Below are 18,505 nucleotides of genomic sequence, written 5' to 3'. Positions count from 1 at the left end.
AAGGAAAGAATTGCAAAGAATTACAACCTAGTATTTAAGTGCCATCCAGTGTTCTTGGCTTTGTAGTCTGCTCAGAAGTGAACAATAACCAGGGTAAATCAGGTTACTCAACTATATTCTGTCCATTGAAACCAGATCTATTCCACTAGTTGACAATTATACTCATTGTGGCTGGGATTATAGTTGCCTCCTAATAGCTATTCTCCCTTTTATATCCTTCATAATATAACTCTATTCAGTAGAGTACACTGCCAGTGCTATCCAGCTAAGACTACGTTTCCCAGCAGTCCTTGTAACTTTGTATGACCATATGACTAAATTCTAGCCAACTTTCAAGTAAGTTGAAATGATATGATGACTTAATAGTCTCCATTAAAAAAGAGGGAATCACGGCCTTTGTCTCCCATTCTCTACCCAGATGCCAGGAAAGTAAATATAATGGCTGGGATTCCAGCAGCTGTCTAGGAACATAACACCAAGGAGTGTACCCTAGGGATATGAGAGAGCTAGAAAAAAACTGAATCCCTGATGACTCTGTAGAGCTGGTCTACCAGCCTTTCACTACCTAACTAGAAGCTTATTTTATATAAGGAAAAAAACCACTTTTTTTGTTTAAACTACTGCATTCTGCTATATGCAGGTAGACCTAGATTAAAACATCCACTATAAAAGAAAAGTTTGCATATCCTACATGATACAAAGTATCTATTTCAGTAGTAAAGAGTTTAAAACAATTTATGAGTGAACAAGTATCTTACACTATGTATTTGTATTCTGTACCTCCTTTAAAATCATCCCATCCAAGTACTGCTGAGTGTTAAGCATTAGTTTCTTCATATTTGTATTTTAACAATGAGATAAATGGTAGACGTAATATAATAAAAATGCAGGAGACCATGGTATAGAAAGGACTGTGAGCCCCTCATCTCTTAGTAATCAGAAGTTGGCTTGGGTCCAGGATATTAGTGTAGGGTTGCCACAAGAGGGTTGCAAATTTATGGTCCAGGAGCCAAACCTGGCACTCAAATATACTGCACTTGGCTTAGGCAATGCTTTCTGAAAACATTAGATGTGACTGTCTTCAAGTGGGCATGCATCTTCAGTTCTCCACAGGCCCACCATCCCCTGTTGACGTACAAACACTCGCTTGCTTCACTTATTGATGTTACCTACCTTCTCAGTGCCTCTGAGAAGCACTGACGTTTATAGTCTCTGGAAATAAAATGGTACATTTCTGCACCTTCCCTTCTCTCCATTTCTTCTCTGTTGTTGAAATCAATGATTCATATCAGAGACTATTTTCCAAGATTAAGTATGTCCACTTCTAATAACAAGAATGTATATAAGCTCACTAGGTGTTAGACCTTTATTTAGGAATATAAAAATTACTATAAATGCACTAGTATTTTCTCCTACAAAAAACAAATGGGGAACCTTTCAAAGCACCCCCCTAACAAACACACACACAAAAAAACTCACGAAAAGCTGATTTTGTCACCTTGACTCATTTTTGTTACTTAATTTTACTTAGTAGTCTCAACTAAAGTTAGCCCAACTCTCAAACTTTCTCATTTTTATGAATTTAAAAAATCAATTCAGTTCTTAAAATTTAGTGAGAAGTAGTAATGATTTTGGCCTAAACGGCCTAAAACTTTATTTACTTTCTTTTATCTCCTCATTCATAAGTATTTTTATCAGACAGGTACTGTGTAACTAAGTAAAATATGTTTTAAATTTCCAGTAAAAATAATCACAGTCAAACAGAAGAAAAATATACCTTGAAGTCCTGAAAAGAAAAAAATAAAAGCTCATAAATATGTACTTACATACGATAATAGGTCTCCACATTCAAAGGGGACATATCTGTACACAAAATCAATACCACATTATATGACTTAGAGCTAAAATTTGAAAAACATATTTGTTTTGCATGTGTGCCTTAGATATTTCTTTAGTTTAAAACATTTACCTGAACTTACTCTTCCCCAAACTTAAAATCACATGGAGTTTCAAAATTCTGACACTTCTATTAAGCTTGTGACAAGCCTGAACAGGGAAAATAAAGTATTGCCAAGTACCACACAATATAACTTAAACCAAAATATGCATGGTAAGTAAATACAAGTTATGTAGCTCTGAATATTCTGGATTCTGGAATTCTTTTCTACATCAACTTTAATTAGGACCATAACTATTTTCTTTTGCTTTTGAATTTTTATCACATGTATTCTCTTAGCTTGAGTAATAAAACTGAGGAATTTATTTTTTATAATACGTATGAAAGCAATTACCCTTTTTCTGTAAAATATAATGTTTGGAATTCCAGTTTCTATGCTGTTTGGTTATACGGGGGGGAGCAGAGTTGGTATGGAATCAGGGACTTTTTGCATCAAGCCTCACATTCCTAACATTTATGTAAATTAGTATTAAGGAAAATTGAACTATGCTCATTTTTCAGAAACACCTACAACGTAATTACAACTATTTGAGAAAGTCTTTTAACATATGGCCTACTCCATATGCTTTAGGAAACATTTATTTACATGTTCAATTATTTTCATACTTTATAAATGTAAGTTATTTATTTTAAAATATATTAACAAGGAAAGTTGTGTTAATTAAGTTTTAAAAGAAAGTTGTTGGTTGTTTTGGTGGGGGAGGGGCGTCAACTACTTCTTTTATGTTCAGATTTTTCTATTTCTATTGTAATTTTTCTGTATTTTATTTCTCCCCTTTCCTGACTTCTACTTCCTATTAAATTATCTCCCCAACCCTTCCAAACTGTACATGTTTTCACAACATTACAAGGAAACTCAAGAAGTTTCATCTTTTATAAATTGTCTCATTTTCAAAAACATAAAAAGTAACATAAAAAGATCCAAGATTTTAGAAAGTGCCCCCTCTATGGGACTCTGGACAGATTGTTGGGTATTCATCCCAGATTCTTATTTTCACTTTTTAAATGTTTTTTAGACCTCGTGGTTTCTATATTAATTTTATGAACATTTATAGAGCAAAAATACCCAGAAGCAGGTATTAAAATATATATATATATACACACATACATATGTGTATATATACACAAAAATATATATGAAAGACAATAACAAAATTTTAATAAATATGCTAAGTTTTAAAAGCTTGAGTTTGATGTTAAATTGTTATGAAAATCTATAATGGCCTATTATGAAACAGTACATGTCTGTATTTGAAACTTCAGGCCTGGAGGGGAAGGATTTAATAATCAGTGGAACCAATTTAAATATTTTCTTATATTTTATAGCAGCCATGCATTTTTGCTTAACATACCATAGAACCCAACCCTAACATATGCAAATTTCAAATGAAAAGAAATCGGTAACCAGTCAAGATTTGCCTCACATTTTAAAAAAAGAAAAGAAAGGAAACTTGTGTTTAATGAATAATGCCAATAAAATGCTCCTTGATAAATAAATTATATAAGGCATGTGGATTTCCTGCCTTCCGCCATCCAACAGGGAACCACCACTGTCCTGATAATCAAGTCAGTAGGGTGGGAAAATAAGAAATCTGGCTTCTATCAACTTCTGCCATGGGGAAAGAAACGAGACTGTCTCTCAGAAAGCAAAAGTGATTGTAAGATCACAAATGAAAACGGGAAAGACGTAGAAGCCTGTAAAGAGAGCAAAATAAGGAGCCAAAGACAAAGAAAAAATCAGTTATCAGACTGGCTGCAGAGGTTTTTCTCAACAAAGAATTTTATGAAGCAGCTGAAGTTCAGTACAAAAAGGACTCCACCCTACCCTGCTTCTGCTGCGACTTCTCCTTGCTCTGAAAACTCCAGCCCACGGAACAGAACTCCTCTAACTAAAAGTGCCTTTAGTGCTCTGTTTTAAGCACTCTCCTTTTCTTTTAAACTTCCCACTCTCCACATTCAGGCAAAAGGACTTATCCTAGGCTTTCCCAGAAATATTCAGGAGTGTACTCTTGGAACCGCAGATGTGGAAGCTCCGGATTTACAAACATCCCGATTGTCTCCCGAGCTGTTTCCCAGGTGCAAGTCTGTCAGCCCCCTTCTCAACTTCAAATCAGAGCCTCCTCTTCATGCTCTTCCTGAGGCTTAACATTCCACCTATTTCCCAAACCATGCAATAAACACCACAAGGAAAGCAAACGGCAAACTCACCATCCTCGTCTTCTTCCTGGGCTTTTATTGAGACAAATTGCCCTAATAAAATAGTAAGAATGAGGAGAGGTCTTGCTTCCACCCAATTTGCCATCATGTCTAAATATTAGACATGTGGGTCCTCCTGGGAGTGAAAAGTGGATTCTAAGGTTATTGTAGCACCATGAAGTCAGCTGTGGGCTCTTCTTTCAGCACCAGCCCCAGGGCAGCCTCTGAAAACCCCCTTTTTCAGCACCAGCTCCAGCACAGTCTGCGAAAACTTTTTTCAAGCGATGCAGCTTTAAATAGGAAGAATGCTGCCTCCACTTCTTTTCCTGCCCCTTTTCAGCTTGTTCAGGCTCATAACCATCCAGTGTCTGCCAAGCAACGGTCTGATTGATGGTAAACAACCAAATCAGAACACGCGCCTCTGTGCCTTGAACTGTCCCTATTTCATTTATGTTTTAAACATAAATGGGGCTTAATCACAGAAACAAACGTTTGTTTCTCTTTCCCTTTTTTTTTTTTTTTTTTTTAGAGAAAGCCTGTTAGAAGGAAAGAGACTCATTCTCCCCTCCCTACCCTTTTCCCCAGACACACACCCCTTCACTTTTTCCCTATAGGGAGGAAATACAGACTTTCAGCCTAGTTTTTGGTGTCTAGATAATTCAGGATCCTTGTCCACTTTAAACTTTCAAAAGAACAAATTTTAACCCTTTCTTTTTACTAAGGAGGACTCATTCTTGTCCCCTTGCTACATTCTGTTTCTTTTCCCAGATTCTGGAAGGGGACCCTTAAATGTCCAGGTGAAGAAACTATTTGACAAATGCATCATACTTTGAATTAAGATCGTCTCCTTATCTCTCCATCTCTCTTATTTAGAGAAACACATCTGCAGGTCCTTCTTGTCCCAGAGAGTTTTAATTATGTAAAAAAGCAGTCCACTATGTTAGTGTGGAGTAATGGGAAGGACACTGTATTTGGATGCAAAAAGCCTCGCTTCAGACATCAGCTCTGCCACTCACCCATTTTGTAAACACAAAGTCCTTTATCTCTGTGCACTCCAGTTTTCTCATTTGAGAACAGAGTTTTGCCCTGACCAGCGGACAGGGTTTAGTGACATTAAAACAAGTAATATATTATTAACTAAGTTCTGAGTTGCAAAGAACTACGTAAAAGTAGATGGTGGTATTATTACCCCTAAATCAGCTTTTCAGGGAATTTGGTAGTTCCAGTTGCAATTGCCATTCAAGAGCGTTATTCATGAACTTTTGTGCCACACTCATGCTTGCCAAGATCTTAATGACCTCCGAGTGTTCCACATAACCTAATACATTTGCTACCTTGAGTCTACCCAGAATCAGAATGGCTGTTCTACACAACACAGGTGAGTCAATGGTTTATAATTACTCAGCAGTGATCAGGAACCCTGCCCTGCGCTAAGTACTGGAGGGAGAGGATGACACAAAGTAAGTGAAAGGCATACCCACTGCCTCCAAGGAACACGTGTAGACACTAAGAAAAGAAATTTACATGAAACAAGAAATATAAGCCAGATCATATACATATGTGTGGGATATATTAAGCCTAGGAGAAATTCAGAGAAAGGAGAGATTATAGGGTAAGATTAGGTAAGTAATATATTATCCTCACTTTTCTTCATAGAAGAAATCTAAGAAACTTTGAATTTTCACTTTGGAGCTAGAATCTCCAGAGAAGTATTCCAGAGGAGGTCAACTCTCCACGCAGCTGTACCCCTCAGTCTAGTTTTTCACTTCAACACGTCCCATTTCAATTAAATACTTCTGGCACCACCACACTTAAATGCCCTGCTCCCACTTAAACGAATGGGCCGAGTAAGAACCAAAAATCACCCTTCTGCTAATTCTAACTAGAATATCTGAGAGAGGCCAGGACTTGAAAAACACCTTGCTAAATATTCAAAAAGAATAACAGGAAAATGCAGAGAAAAAACAATTTACTCCATGTGCTTGCCACTTCTATTCTACTTTGAAACTATTTTAGACATCAACACCCCGATACCAAAGGGTTGGCACAATTTTCAGGCATCTTGTGTGGAATCTTTACTGAACCACAGAGACTAAGGACATTTATGGAGAATCTGCAATTCTCAGAAAGTATTCTAAATGCTGAGAGCACATAGATGATAACTAAACGGGAACAGGACTTGTAGCAGAATCAGTGTACATAAACACTCAGTGCTTGCTCAGACCAGCAGCTTAGTATCTGTTATTAAAACAGTTATTATCAGCATATCAATAGTTATTTTAAATTTAAATGTAAACACAGCTTTTATAAGAAAGATTTAAAATCCAAGGCAACCTCTCACAGTTTCCTCCAGTCCCAGCCTCCTCTCCCCATCAGACCAAAAGCACATGGTATGATAGAGGCAGAGCAAATATTTTCAAGAGAGCTGAGATAAATTATTAGCATTCTCTCTTATCCTTGCTAGATTTGTGACTTGGGCTTTTCTTCTATGTTTGGCTTTAGGATTCTACATTATAATGTGGAAAAAAGTAAAACATACACAAATATTGACCAGGTGTGTCTGTTTAATAGATGTGGCTAAATTCAGGAAGACTTGACCATTTCTCAGTCCTTGAAGAACTGATTCTAGGCCTCAGTGCTTGAGTGGAGAGCTCAGAAATCTGTCACAATTCCAATGAATTGTGCATATTATAATAACATGGGCCTAGTGGGTCAATTTTTACTAATCCAATTTTTCACAGCAACTCTGAAAGGGTATTTATTAATTTTCTCAAGTCACATATAACGGGATTACGCTTCAAAGAAGTTTCAAGTTTGCTAAGCTAATAAGCGGTAGATTTAGGTTTCTATTACTCCAAAGTTAGTGTTCTCACTGCTTCCTAGCTTTTAGATCTACTTGACACCAATACTTCCAATCTCAGAAGGTGTCTCAGCACCCTTCGGGGTTAGTCCCTCCCTCTGCACTCTTTATCCCTTCCCTTTACATTTCCTTCGAGACATTACTCTGTCAGTGTCTTCCTCAATTTCTTCAAAAAAGAAGCAAAAATCCAAAGGTTTCCCTTGACTACACATCTTCTACCATCTTTTTTTTTCCTCTCCTTCCTCTCCTTCCCCTCCTGGTTATACTTCACCCTGTGCATCAGGATGTCATCACCGGCACCACCAGAGACACCAATACCCCTTTGTTGATAAACCCAAAGATCTTTCCTTTTTCCTCCTGTTGTGTTTGATACTCAGACTACTCCCTTCTTCTTACTGAAACTTTTTCCCCCCATGGCTTCCTGGTCCCACATACTACTACTCCTCCTCTGTTTTTGGGGTCAAATTTCCTTTGCTAATTCCTTTCAGAAAGTTATTGTGCTCTCCAGTATTGTATTATCAGCTTTTTTCTCTCCTTGCCCATTATCTTGATCTATTTTAACTACTAGACCCCTTGACTTTATTTCCATTTACATGCTAATAACTTCCAGTCAAGGCTTCCCTCCTGAGCTGTGGACCTGTATTTCTAAGTGCTTGAACATCTCCCTCTGGACAAGTCCATGTAGCTCAATACCAATTAACACTACCACAATTATCCTAGTCCCAAAGATAAGACACAGAGGACACTCCTCCTTCTCCTTCAACCCGCATCCAATTGTTCACTGAGTCTTACTGTTTTTATTATGCGCTTGCATTTTTTAAAATTGTAGCTGATTGACAATATTATATTAGTTTTAGGTGTACAACATAGCGATTCAATATTTTTATAGCTAATACTCCATTTAAAGTTATTATAAAATATTGGCTATATTCCCCGTGCTGTACAATATATCCTTGTAGCTTATTTTGTGCATAGTAGTTTGTATCTCTTAATCCCCTACCCCTATGTAGTCCCCCCTTCCCTCTCCCCACGGGTAAACACTCATTTATTCTCTATACCTGTAAGTCTATTTTGTTTTTTTATATTTGTTAATTCCTAAGTACTTACATGATATAGCAACATGATATTTTAAAATAATAATAACAGTAATAATAATGAAGGAGGAGAAGGAAAATGCCTATTTCTTGGTCCCATCTCCCTCTACTTTCCTCTTTTGGCTTCAGCCATTGGAAACATAGATTTTCCCAGGAATAAGCAGTTTCACACCTCAAAATTTATTCAGGCTCTGACCTTTGCCTGAAATAACCACCTCCCCAGTTTAATTCATTTTCTCATTCAACAAATATTTGTTGATTGTCTATTATTTGCCAGGTTCTAATCAAAGCACTAAGGATGTAGTATGAACAGCACAAACAAGGTCTGCAGTAGAGCTGTGAGCAGCACAGACAAGGTCCCTGACGCTACAGAGCTTAAAACAGAATAAGTAGCAAACAAGGTAATTCCACACAGGGATACGCCATGAAGGCAATAAACTGTGTTGTTTTAGAGTTGCTCACGAGTCAGTGGTGGGAAGGATCCTGCAGATAAGGCCGTAAGAGTAGACTCTGTAAGGAGGTAATAGTGAATCTGAGACCTAAAATTTGAAAAGGATCTGTCCCTGGAGAACTGGGGGAAAACGGCATTCCAAGCAGAGGCAACAGCGAGCATGAGTGGCCTGGAATGGTGTATTAATTTTCTATGGCTGCCATAAAAATTACCACAAACTTAGTGCCTTAAAACAACACAAATGTATCATCTTACAGTTCTGTAGGTCAGAAGCCTGGGTCGCATTAAGCTAAAATCAAGGTGTCAGCAGGACTGCACTCCTTTTTAGAGGATCTAGGGATGAATTCATTTCTTTGCCTTTTCACGCTTCTAGAGATCACCCCCATTCTCGTGGCCTGTTCCTCATCTTCAAAGCCAGCAACATAGCATCGCTCTGACACTACTTTTGGGGTCACATCTCTTTCTCTGACCCTAGCCAGGAAAGGTTCTCTGCTTATAATAGCACATGTGGCTGCATTGGTTCCACCTGAATAATCCAGAATAATTTCCCCATCTCAACATCCTTAATCACATATCACAAAATCCTTTTTGACATGTAAGGTAACATATTCACAGGTTCTAGACACTAGGCCATGGACATCTTTGGGAGGTCATTATTCCTCTTACCAAAGATAGGAATAAGCTTTGAGTGTGAAAGAGTAGAAAGAAAGCCATTATGGCTAGCCTGATATGATGTAAGGCTGGAGATGAGGTCTGTCAGTAAAGTCTTGCAGGTCATGTATAGGAGTTTAGATTTTTTTCTAAATGCAGTGAGAATCCAATGAGGGTTTTTAAACAAAGGAGTGATGTGCTCTAATTTACTGATTTTTAAAAAATCTGAATGGCTTGTGAGAAAGGTATTATAGCAAGGTAAGAATGGAAGTGAGGGCACAGGTTAGGAAGCACTTTTAGTCCAAATGAGAGATGATGGAAATAGAAAGAAGCAAAGAAATTCAGACTATATTGTGGAAATAAATTCACAGATGACTTATGAGAAGCTGAAGTGCAAATTTGAGGAGGACACCTCTGCCAACTAAGTAGATGACAGAGCCAGCAAAGCTCAAGTGTTGCCCCCCTGACAAACCAGTCTGCTCCTTCATAGAACTGACCAACGTGTTCTGTATGGACCTCCCTAACCTCACACAATATTTACGTCTGATTTCCCTGCCAGACTGAAAGCTCCTGAAGATAACGGACATTGTCTGGTTATTTATATTTGCCTAATAGTTATTGTTAAACCCATATTGCTTAGTAAAGGATCAGTAGAACTTGATGATTGAATGGCCATGACAGAAGAAACGGTGAGCATAAATAAAAATGATTACAAGATGTCAGCCCCAGAGGACTAGGAATATGATGGTTCTAGTCAAAGAAATATCTAAGCAAGGAACAGAAACATAAATGAGTAGAAGGAGAACACATAACTGATTAGGTGCCTCTCTACACATATTTGCTATAAAATAGCAAAACCATAGTTTCTGAACAGAAAAAGACTGCATATTGTGAATATACTTTCTTTCTGGCTGAAAGCCATTGTAAAAATAACTATAACAATAATAATAATGATGGTTAGAATGTATCAAGTACTTACTATGTGTCAAATACTATATAAGTACTTTGCATGTACTCATTAACTTAATCCTCAAATCAATACTATGGAATAAGTCCTATTATTTTCTCTGTTTTACAGATGAAGAAAGGAAATTGAGGCTCATAGAAGCTAAATAATTTGTGTCAAGTCATACTAGACAAGTCAAGAAATGACATACTAGTCAAGAAATGGCTAGGTCCAGGTTTGGAACTCTGGTTTCAGTCTTTTCTCTTAAGGAACTGAAGTTCAAGGAAATTATATGATGTTTATTTCTTTAACTTAAACGCTATCACTGATTTTTTTTAAACAAATGACAATACTTAGAGAATCTCTCAAAATGCCTTCAGTATAATAGCTTTTCAAGTAAACAAATACATGAACCAATTAATTTACTGGTATCTATATCCAAACTTTATAAATATAGGTTAGCTCTATCTGAATATTTGTATTGAAAATATATCTTTTTACATTTAGGCATAACTAGAAATATTTTCGTTTTTAAATTCTTAAAATATGAACTTTCATTTTAATCTGGATGTTTATATTTTGGCATAAGTCATATTTTGAGAAAAGTTTGCAATTTTACCTTTCAAAATATTATCTTATCTCTTAAGGCAATCAACAGTCACATTTAGAAGTTATGGAGAAAGTGAAAACTTTTATCTATTACTTTGTAGTCTGTGCTTTTTGTGTCTTCTTTAGGAAATTTTCCCTACTCCTGTATTTTCTTCTGGAAGTATTTCACACTTAGGTCTTAAATCCACCTGGATGTTTTGTTTGGGTTTGTTTTTGTTGCTCTTGGTTTATAAGTTAGAGATACTTTTTTTTTTTTTTTTTTCATTTGAATAGCCATTGTTTACTGACTAGTCCATCCTTCCCCCACTGACTGTGACGTCACTGCTGTTATACGTTGTCATACGTGAGGGCCTGCTCCTGGGTTCTCCAGCCTCCTCCCTTTGTCTGTTGATGTACCCCTGTGTCAGTGGCACCGTGGCCTACTTACTGTTGTTGTTAGTAAACCTTGATAACTTAATAGGTCAGCTCTTCCCACTCCTCTTAATCATGAAAATCACTTCAACCCTTCCTGTTCCTTTACTCTTTCATATAAATTGTTTATTCAGTTTGTCAGATTCCAGGAAAAGGCCAGTTAATATTTTTATTGGACTTACATTGAGTTGAGAGATTAATCTGGAAAGGATAGATGTTTTAATGATATTGAATATTTCTCTTAATAAAAATGGCATGTCTCCACTTATTCATGTCTTTAAATGTATTTCAATAAAACTTTATAAATCTTAAAAAAAAAAAAAAAGAAGTTATGGAGAGTCCTGTCAGCCAAAATTATAAATGATCTGATAAATCATGTTGGCTCATATAGCACCCAACTCTTCACATACTGTTTGAGCACACACATACTCTTTGAGACTCACAATAACCCAGTGAAATAACATGAGCAGAATGATCATTCCCATTTTATACTGGGATTCAGTGAGATTAAGTGACCTTTCAGACAATGCAAACAATAGTTTCAAAAATGGTTTCCAAGTCCTAGCACTCTCTGCACTGTACTTCATGATAATTAAACTATAATATAGTTCAACTTTACTAACTAAGAAGACAGCATCAAAAGAGTCCGCAGGCTGGATAAGAGAGTAGATCTTAAAGGTTCTCACCACACACACACACACACACACACACACACAAGAAAGGTAACTATGCCATGTTTATTAAGGCACATTTTAGATAGAGTAAATTCACCTTTTGAGATGTACAGTCCTTTGAGTATGACAAAGGTATATAATCGTGTAGCCACCATCGCAATCTAGAGGATATGTTCTTCACCCCAAAAAGTGCCTCCATTTGGAGTCAACCTTCTCCTCCCAACCCCACTCCTGGCAACAGTGATCTGACTTCAATGCCCATAGCTTTGTCTTTCCAGAACATTATATAAATGGAACCAGACAGTATGTACCCTTTTGTGTCTAGTTCTAAGATTCATCCATGTTGTTGCATGTATCAGTAGTTCATTCCCTTTTTTTAAAATACTATGTTTACATTTAAAACATTGATTTCCTCATTCTTAACCATGAATCCCTTATTTATTAAGCCTAATAAATCCTGAAATGTGGATGACTGTTTGTATTAGAATAGACAATTCTCTGTAGCTAAAATGAGAGTCCATGAGTCAGGGCTTCCCCTGAGGGAAACTTTTTAGATGGCAGGAGTACGTACAAGCTACAAAGGGGAAATTGTCCAGAAAATCAGTGACACCAAAGGCCATTTATACCAAATGAGCTTGCCATGCTCCGTATACTGCTTTGAAAAAATTAAGGGCCTGAGAGTCTCAAGTTGTTTCTCAACAAAATAAGGAGTCATTCAGCCCATCAGACTTTTGAGTTCTTACATTGTTCAACTGACAACTATGTGGTGACCAGAGGTCTGGGAAATTGGTCCTTGGTTTGGAGAGGGCAGTAGAGGGCAAGGAAATCTGTATGAGACATCTTATCACATTTCATACCTCCATCAGTATTTTGTTTAATGTTTTACATTTTCCTGTGTCTTGGGGCAAACTACTCCTTCAGACCCTTTAGTAACTTCATTTTAGTTTTACAGAGCTGTGGAATTCTCTGCCTTTGCGAGGTAATAAAAGAAATTTTTGTAAATTGGCTGTTGAGAAAGTATAGCATTTCCTATAACCTGCTTTTTCAAGTGTCATTTATGTTGTAGCTTTGTTTTACATTTTACATTTGTGTCCAGTGTTTGAATATGAAAAATAATTATACCAATAATTACATCAGTTATCAATATGTCAGGAGTATTCAATGCCAATTTTTTAAAACACTTTTTTAGACAATCTATGAGTAATAAAAAGATTCATCCCTATCTCCCTCTGATATACATATATCCCTCCCATATGATATGCATATATCAAATGAGAAATGGCCAGCAGTGGTCAATTCTTAATGCTGAAAAGCAGAAACTTCTGCTCACAATCTCTACTATCACAATTATTTGTCATATGTAAGTACTTTAATAATCATGAAAAAGCTAAAATATATTATTGATTAAAAAACATATAATGCATTTGAATTATAATTTTTATTTAAATATCTCCAAGTAATCAATGAGCTCACTTTGGTATAAATATACAAATATAAATTAAGATAGGCTCTTACTACAGTAATTAAAGTTAATTAAGTATTAAAATTAGTCACTCTGTAGCCAAGATTTTCAATGCTTTAAATACCACAAGGACCCAGTGGCTCACTGATTATATGGCTTAGAAATCAGGAGCATTCTGTATATTTATCACACATTGCCCTAATTACTATTTAATTAAAATGTGTAGATATCTATACACAAAAACATACACATACACAAAAAGAGTGGGCAAAAAAGCAATTTATAAACTTGATTTTGAATATGTTCTTAAGTTACTGCAGCAACATAAGTCTGAGTCCTCCTTGACACCCAAGGATAAGAAAAGCAAAGACTCCTACTACCACTTATTACCAAAAAAATGGGTTATTATTCCTAATACATAGAAAATACTATGGCAGGATTTCACTCACCAGTCGAATAGTGTATTATTTTAATTTTTCTAAGTATGTGAGTGATATCATCTCATGAGATTAGGAGGAACACATGGATCTCATTTTCTTGTTTTACAAAGACTTACTTTTGTTTTCTCTGGAATAATTGCAATCATAAGATATTATTGGATGAGTGAAATTTTATAAATGTGCCTTGTCTTCTCTTTCAGCATCATCTCCACTTCCATGATTTTGGAATGAGAGGAATCCAGAAAACTGTTCCTGGGACATCTGAAATCTCTTCTCCATAAATACATAGTTAAAGCAATCAAGGGACACTTAAAACATTTGGCAATTTCTCTCCCTGTTAAACTAACTAAGAGGGGCTTCCCTGGTGGCACAGTGGTTGAGAGTCTGCCTGCCAATGCAGGGGACACGGGTTCGAGCCCTGGTCTGGGAAGATCCCACATGCTGTGGAGCAGCTAGGCCTGTGAGCCACAATTACTGAGCCTGTGCGTCTGGAGCCTGTGCTCCGCAACAAGAGAGGCCACGATGGTGAGAGGCCCGCGCACCGCGATGAAGAGTGGCCCCCACTTGCCGCAGCTAGAGAAAGCCCTCACAGGGAAACGAAGACCCAACACAGCCATAAATAAATAAATAAATAAACATTTAAAAAAAAAAAAAACCTAACTAACATTAATTTTACACACATTTATTTGTAAGAAGAGATCCTTTATTAATTCACATCTTGTAGTCAATCTCTAAGGCCCATCAGTTGGCTCCAAAAGCCACAGTGTACTTAATTTAGTAAATTTATCCTGGATTCTGTTCAATTTTTATGAATCTCTCCCAATTACTTCAATTATTTGTGACATGGAAATCATCAGTAATAGGAAGAATTAATAAATAACTGCCTAAAGGCATGAGCACAAAACCCTCATTTCAAATATACCTTGCTCATCCTAACATGTCCATCCTACTTACTTAAGGAAAAGGAGGTTGTGGCTTCAGAAGTTATATGCAATTCAATACAATGCACATTTGTCAGGAGATTACTTTGAGGATGCAAATATATATTGGACCTAGTCTTGCTTCTCCATGGGCTTACCTGGTTTGGTGGTAATAGACATAAGCACTGATATCTATAATCCACATAATACTGGCCCAAGTTCTATTATAAAAGTACACAAAACAATGGAAGAACAGGGTAGGGTAAAAGCACTTAGAATCATGAGGAATCTGGAAAGAAGTTATGGATGTGGTGGAATTTAAGCAGAGCATGAAAGAATGAATAGCGCTCCAACAAAGACTGGCTGAAGGGAGGTTAGGGAAGACACACAGGAGAACACTCAAGTGACTTAGAGAAACTGAAGGTAATCTAGCAGAGTTAAATCATAGGCCACTTAACACTACAAAGTGGGGAAGTAAAAACTCAATGTTTTAAAAAGCATGAAGTGTTTAAGTAAAACATATTTACTTATACTTAAAAACTTATTAGGTAAAACTTAATATTTTTAAAGTATAAAGTATTTACAGTAAAAGAGATGGGAAGAGGGGGCAAAAAATATTTAAAAGCTAACTGCAGTAAATCCCAACCTTAACAATACCTTTATCTTTTAATGGTCTAGTCAGTATTTCAAGATAATATCTATGGTAATTATTATATTTCAGGGTACAATGAGTTTTTAATGATTTCACTAAACTAATAAACTACTGTACTGGATTCTTCAGAACTCTCTGTCATTAGAGAGGCACAGAAAGATATCGATAATATCCCCACATCTTTAGTCTTGTAGCAAAAAATAAAAGCATTTCTAATACTCTGCATGGTTTTGTTTCTTGTAGAACCACACCCATATCTTAGCTTCCAAAAGAAGACATAGCTCAAGAAAAAATGTGCATGAATCAGTAACCATACATAGATTTGAATTCTGTTTTTCACAGAGCAACCTCATCTCATCTTCTAAGCTCACTCCAAAGTGGTTTTTCAGCAGCCTGAGTCAACACAGCAAAGAGAAGTAGAAAACACACATTTGTAGGTCCCTATCTTATCTAAGCCCGTGAGTGTTACTAGCCCTTTAAAATATTTGGAAAGATAAATACAGTTCCAAATTCCAAATCTTGAAAAGAGGGAGTGAATAGCTAGTATAATCAAAATGATTTTAGGTTAAAAAAAAAAAAACTATAAAAACTCATCTTGTTCTACAGAATATTATCACTGGCAGTACTGGGCCTTGGGAAACATAAGCTCTGGTCCTGGGACAGTCTCTGATTAACCTCTTGACCTGAGGAGGACCTCATATATCATCAGAGCCCAGTTCCTTGTTTGCAAAAGGGGATAGTAAATGTCCCTTCATATTTCCAAGTATTGTTACAGGGACTATTCATGAATGAGCTTCATAAATTCTAAAAATTAATAAAATATAAGCTATCATTCTCATTATTACTACCCTTAAAAGGTGATTAAATAGACTGTTTGAGAAAAACCTTATTCATTTCTTTGTTTAAGAATGGACAGTGGATACTGAAGTTATTTTTAGCCATTAAAAGCGTATTTTCAATGGGTAAAAGGACAAGACAAGTGAGCAATGTAATATTCCTTGGTCTGGCAGGGTTCCATTTAGATCGCCTCAACTCAGAAAGAACTTCCAGCTCGAGCATTGATCTAACAGAATGAGCTAAGAGGAGAGCAAGAGTTTGGAGACACAGGATGGGTAAGAATAATGACAAGGACAGTTTGATAGCCTTCTGAAAAAAAAAGAAAAGACATTTTCCATTTGCTTAGAAGTAATGCACAGAATTAAAATATTATTCCTTTACCATTTATGACTATGAAAGCTGAAAACATTTACTATAAAAGACACTATCTGATTAAACAGAGAAAATAGAAAAATTACATGTATTGTATCTCAAGTCTTTGTTTTGATACTGCAAAGGAGTTCCACAATGACAATGACTTTTCTCAACGACACAGTGGGATACAAATCTCATTTTACAGATAACTAACATTTAGTTCAGTGGGGTTTCATGAAATGTCAAAATTACACCACTAGTAAGTAAATCACTCAGGACTCAAACCTAGATCTTACTTCCAGTTCTTCCTCTACCTCAGAGAAGGGTCTAAGTACTCCTGGGTGCTCCTAAGACATTCTTTTTTTAGGGGGTTGGGGGTAAGGGTGAGTCTGTGAAGTTTTCCCTTTTCCAATCACATATCTGTATGAGGCCAGGTTTTTTCATATACTTTAACCACAACAAAATATGGCAACAGATTGAAATCAGATGTAAATATGAGAATCTGCTGTATTCTATTAAGCCAGACATTTAAAGGATTTGCAAAAATTTTAAATAATGTCACTCTTCTCATTAAGTTTTTATTTTGGTACATAGAGTTATTTTATAACAATACATCATTGATGGTAACATTAAATGGGTATATTGTCGTTTTAAATGAATAACTTTTTAAAAATTTCTGAGATTTAATTTCTAAACTGATAAATATCAATAGGTATAATCTACTAAATGCTATTTGGAGTCCTTGATAATTATAAAAGTGAAAAGCGCTCCTGAGACCAAACCACAAGTTTGAGAAACACTGCTCTACACCATGATCTAAGCATGTCTTCTACATTTTTAATCTAGTATGTAATTTTCACATTTACAAGAGTAGCATATGCTTCCCTCATGCCTAGGAAAGGGAAAATGCAGAAAGTATAAAGAAAATGATTTCGCTTAATAATCCCTGATATAATCATTGTTAATATAATATTTATTTCTCTTCAAAATTTTTTCATTTGAGAACACATTTTACATGTAATCTCTTGCTTGATGTACTACTTTTTTCCCAATTAACACTATGAGATAGCATTTAATGATATACTAAAAATTCTATGAACAGCCCTTTTAGTGACTATACCATATTCTATCATAGTCCAATCTATAACTTATTTAGCCATTCCCCTGTTGTCAGATACTTAAGCTGTTCCCCAATTTACAATATTATAAATAAAGGAAGGTAGAAAGAGTTCCTGGAAAGATTCTCTGTTTCTGGGTGGTGGACAAGGCACCTGGAGACGTGCATGTGCTTTGTTGTGGTTAGGAAAAGATATGTTAAAGCTGTTGAATTGGTTTAAAAGAACGTTTATTTAGGTTTAGTTAGTTTACTAATGATGTTTAAAATGAGAGCTAAATGACAAAAAGTTGCTAGCCATGAAAATTACCAGAGGAAGAAAACTCCAGCAAAAACTCATACAAATGCATTCAGATAGGATCTGCTTGATATCCCTAAGAAACAGAGATGACCAGTTTGGCCAGAGGCTTCAGATTACTGTTCTTTTATGTGGCAGAAATTTCTCATAGGCCCTTGCTTGCTATTTTTCATTCTGCAAACTTGACCTTTAATAAGATATATATTTAGATCTAGGAGTACATCACTCTTACCTGAAAGAAGTGTATATTACTCTTTATCATCAGTTTTCCACATGGACACTGAATGTATAAATATTATTATCTTTATATAATAAAGGTATATAGATATAAAGATAATGAATACACTTGCAAGTATAGAATCTAGTCTGGCAATCACTCATCTTTGGCAGTGCTGCTGGAGTAAAGTGAGATCTTTTACCACCAATCTGCGATTACTTGATTATGAGCAAAAACCTTATGAAAATGAAACAATATGAAGCTCATCTTTAAATGGATGAAATGTGGATAGCAAAAGGGGAAACATGGTAGCAGGTACCACTTTTTGGAAAAATCCAGTGAGAAAGGATAGGCAGGGTAGA

General features: G+C 36.0%; 1 protein-coding gene across 1 annotated transcript in view; it reads right to left on the bottom strand.

Annotated features, from left to right (window-relative positions):
- Window positions 1-4,466, bottom strand: part of COL5A2 (collagen type V alpha 2 chain) — a 143,462-nt gene extending 138,996 nt beyond the window's left edge. The window contains exon 1 of the mRNA XM_082397309.1: window positions 4,166-4,466. The gene's annotated coding sequence lies outside the window, so the exon portion shown is untranslated. The remainder of the gene's footprint in view (window positions 1-4,165) is intronic.
- Window positions 4,467-18,505: the final 14,039 nt, after the last annotated feature.

The sequence above is a fragment of the Balaenoptera borealis genome (assembly GCF_965194805.1).
Source record: "Balaenoptera borealis genome assembly, chromosome: 6".
Taxonomy (NCBI): Eukaryota; Metazoa; Chordata; class Mammalia; order Artiodactyla; family Balaenopteridae; genus Balaenoptera; species Balaenoptera borealis.
Note: the sequence above shows the minus strand (reverse complement) of the source record. Positions and strands in the feature narration are given on the sequence as shown.